The sequence below is a fragment of the Acyrthosiphon pisum genome, chromosome A1, assembly GCF_005508785.2.
Source record: "Acyrthosiphon pisum isolate AL4f chromosome A1, pea_aphid_22Mar2018_4r6ur, whole genome shotgun sequence".
Taxonomy (NCBI): domain Eukaryota; kingdom Metazoa; phylum Arthropoda; class Insecta; order Hemiptera; family Aphididae; genus Acyrthosiphon; species Acyrthosiphon pisum.
The window spans coordinates 19,572,222-19,576,493 of record NC_042494.1 but is presented as its reverse complement, the minus strand read 5'-3'; the positions used below and the strand labels follow the sequence as shown (position 1 = coordinate 19,576,493).

General features: G+C 27.7%; 1 long non-coding RNA gene across 3 annotated transcripts; it reads left to right on the top strand.

The window, feature by feature from the left end:
- Positions 1 to 359: 359 nt before the first annotated feature.
- On the top strand, positions 360 to 2,980 carry LOC100573264. Of its 3 annotated transcripts, none has more exons than XR_119058.4 (5): positions 360 to 507; positions 1,227 to 1,440; positions 1,500 to 1,686; positions 1,791 to 2,270; positions 2,648 to 2,980. It is a non-coding gene; the product is annotated as an uncharacterized LOC100573264 (long non-coding RNA). The 3 variants fall into 3 exon arrangements; XR_001678857.2 differs by having other exon boundaries at positions 360 to 525; XR_001678858.2 differs by lacking the exon at positions 360 to 507 and adding an exon at positions 1,072 to 1,148.
- Positions 2,981 to 4,272: the final 1,292 nt, after the last annotated feature.

Here is a 4,272-nt window from a genome sequence, read left to right as displayed (position 1 = left end):
ATTATTTATACAAAAATTAAAATAATGTTTATGAAATATACAAGAGGGTCATGGTCCAAAATAATGCATATACTAAATACTTTCCAAAAAACGCAAAAACATGAATAATTCCTATACTACACGGGTTAAAGTAGCAACCATTATTAAATAATATATTATAGAGAGCAACCCTAGCGTACGCAGCGCAGCCTGTGGCCGTTTAATCGTGTGAATCATTTCGGTACGTTTTTTCATGCAGGCGGCCATACGAGTTTGGTCTCCTTAAGGTAATAACCATGAAAGACTGGTAACAACACTAATAACTGATAATATGAGTGATAATTTATTACTGGTAAAAATTAAAAGACGTGTTAAATTTGTTGAAATTTTGATTGACATTAGTTATTTTAAGTTTTCGGAATATACCTATAAAACTATTTTTGGGATAATGGCCCCCCTAACAAATACAAGTGAATGTGCATTTTGTCTAAAGTCGCTATATAAAATCTCAAGCAACTATTTACAGTCGTAAGTCTTCAATCCCAGGTGATTTATTTAAGTGTCTACACTTTTTACTTCGAAAAGTTCAACTTTTTTTACACAATTTAGTGTCATTTCAAAACAAAATTTCTGAAAAAAATTTCAACAAAAACAATTTTTTCTATTGTTATATGTGTTAAGGATTTTTGAATTTTATCATACATTTTTTATTCCATGTTCTGGAGCAAAATATTATTTGGTACATTTCAATTTATCAGAATCAAATTTCAGACAATTAGCTTATTAGTCATTATTCATTAATTATCATTAAAATTTACAAATATAGATGAACGAACTAAAGTGGTGCAGGGGTACCCGATAAATGTTGGCCCTGTCCATTATTCCGCTCATCTAAAATGTAAATACTTATAACTGATATATACTACTTGTCCAAAAATTTGATTTTTATTATTTTATAGATTGAAATACTTTTAGATACAGCTTCAGAACACGGAATTAAAAATGTATGGTGTCTTTCAAAAAATATAACAATAAAAAAATAAGAAATAGTAAAAAATATAATTTTTCTTAAGAAATGTTGTTTTTAAACGACATACAATTATATAAAAAAAATATTTTGAAAATACTTTTACAAATAATGAATATACACTTAAACAACAGATCACCTGGTACATAAAATTGTGAATACTAAAACACTTAATATTTTTTTTTCTATTATTTAATTTCTAATTGTATTGATTATTTAGATTTTCCAAAGATAAGTCCAAACGATCTTTGTGGCTTATAGTTTGTGGTTTCACTGAAGAAGATTATAAGCCTTCTGGATAACTTTGTTCACTCCATTTCGACAAAGGTTGTTCCAAAACTAGGACTTAATTGAACATTTTAAAACCATATTCAGTTCCAACAACGTTTGAAAAACAATCAAAAGTATTTTTTGAATCAACTTATGTTAGATAGGTAATATTATATACTATGATATTTTAGTGAATTTTTTAAAATAAAACTAAAAAATGTAGGTCCTCGTATAAGTACCCGATCTTTACAAGAGTAGACAGGTGGATGATGAGTCATGGCTTACAGCTGGTTCACCACAGGATGGATGCAGTCATGCTAACGAAAAGGTAGACATACCTCCTCGGCTCAGTCTAGACCAGCGATACCCAAATTGTGTTCCGTGGGACAATCTCAAGGGTTCTACTAAATGTATGTGAATATTGATAAAATTATTTTATATTATACTTGGAAATAAAAGTTCACCTAAATAATAGTTACAAGTATAATATTGCTATAAAATATTAATTTTACAGAAATTACGGTTCCACGAAACATGGAACTTTTTCCTAAGGGTGCTGTAGTCAAGTTTGGAAACCGCTGATCTAGTTATATGAGCAACCAAATTGGGTACCTTGGCTTCATTCTCGAGCAGTCACAGCCAATGGAAGAGGAGGCTACTCAACTCAGTGGTCTAGTCTAGAGCCAACTCTTGTATGCCGCTCCAGTTTGGGCAAGCGCAGTCAACGCGACGGCCAAGTTCAGGACATTTCTTCAAAGGCCCCAAAGATCAGCGGTCCTTAAAATCATCAGAACTTCAACTGTCACTGATGAAGCAGCTTTCCTCCTAGCACTTAGCTGGGTCAAGCAATGTACAAACAGTTTGGTCTCCTTGTAGTAATATTACAAGCAAAAAAAAAGGTCCTTGTATAAGATATCTGAGTTACTGCCATACCAAATTTGCAAGGAGGCTGCTTAAATATCAAACATTGAAATGGAAAATTCTCAAATTGATGGTTGGTAATAAAAACAAAAAATTATTATTAGAACGAATTGTCTATTATTATACAATTTAAAGGTAACCTACATAAGAATATTATCTATGGTATCGCATAGGCTTTTATTGATATCTAATTTTTAAGCGAGTTATAAGTTTATAAGTTAAATTATGTAATATTAAAATTAAAAATGATCACAACTTTCTATAAAGCTAAATAACAATAAAAACCTATGAGATGCCGTGGAATCTAGATAATATTCTTATCTTTAAGTTTTGTAATAGGTTCACTACTTCACTATAGTCTATAATATAAAAGCTAATAAAAAATGTGGTTTATTATTTAATATTTATAATTATCATTTATCATATACCATTAATATTGTTTGATTTTAGATACTCCTAAACGAAAGACTCAGAAATATTTTGTGGGTGATGCAACTACTTTTACCATATTTTGCCACTCTGAGGAAAGCAAAGTATAATTTAACCGAAGCTAAATATAAAATTATTCAGCAACAAAATAAAATGAAATATTTAAACTTAAAATTAAGCAGATTGATATGAACTGATTCACTAACCGGGTTGGGCTTCAGAAAAAAATTGCTGGACCGGGCTGGGCCATAAATTGACGGTACTTGCAGGTCTATAAATTAAATACCTATTTGTTGATCAGTGTATTAATATTTAATAGATAATGATTATTTTTTTATTATTATGTTATGTTCAATTATGAATTATGTTTGTTATTTATTTGAAAAATTATCATGTATTGTGAATTTAAGAATTAATAAACTACACTATTTTTGGTATACTATATTTACTACTTTTTTTCTATTCTAAAACAATTCTGTTTTGAACTAAGATTTATACTATAATACTATATAGAATTAATAATACACCTCATCATGTAAAATTATACACACAAGACACAACAAAGTGCAAGGATAAACATAAGGAGAAATTATACAAAACTCGTATTATTTAAAAATCAATGGCTGATTATAATACCAAGAATAATCTATCCAACCCTATTGGTAAAAACAAATTTATATATTTTATACAATTATTATTATTATTATTTAATATTTATACATTTATTTTTGACCACGAATATGATACCTAATTATTTTGTAATGATAAAAACAAATTTATATATTATTTTACACTACTTGGTGGGTTTATTTTACTATTTTAAATCCTTAGAATTTCTAATAATTAATAATGAACATTTAAGTTACCTAAAAAAAATTATTAACTTGAAATGAATCGCTAATAATCCTAAATCTGTATAATAGATAAGAATAAAGTATAATATGTTAAGATAAATATGAGATTAGTCGCTAGCGCCCAATAGAAGCCACTTAATAGGCGACTCATCGTTAAATTGTACATAATTGATATGATATGTCATCTATAGGTCATGGCTACATGCCTACATCAGATTCTATTGTATATGATCTAAGGTAGGGGAGAGTGTTGTACCTTAGGATCATTTTTATTAAATGTCCCCTAACAGCTATAATTGTTAATATTTCACGTTAATGCTTATTACAAATATTGTAAATATAATAAATCTATACATGAGTATTTTTTTTCCAAATCCTAAAACAACTGCCTTCTGAGATAATTTTATTTAAAAAAAAAAAAGAAAATGGTCCAAGGTACAACGTGTAATGTACCTTGGAATTTACATTGAAATATACATAGAAATATAAAAAAAAAATTTAAATATACCTATTACCATTGATTATACATAGTATAATAATTATAGTATAATAATTACTATATATAATCAATGCTATTACTTAAAAAATTATAAATTACCTAACTGATTCAGTATTTAGATCAAATATAACCACTTAATTTTAGGTAGATGATAAAAAATATTGTTCTATTTTTTAAACCTTAAAATTTATGATTTGGTACAAGGTACATGCATACCAATTTGGAAAGAATGTAATTTTTTGGTCCTTAATACTAATTTTATGTCTTAATTGACTACACCATTAAATTCTATT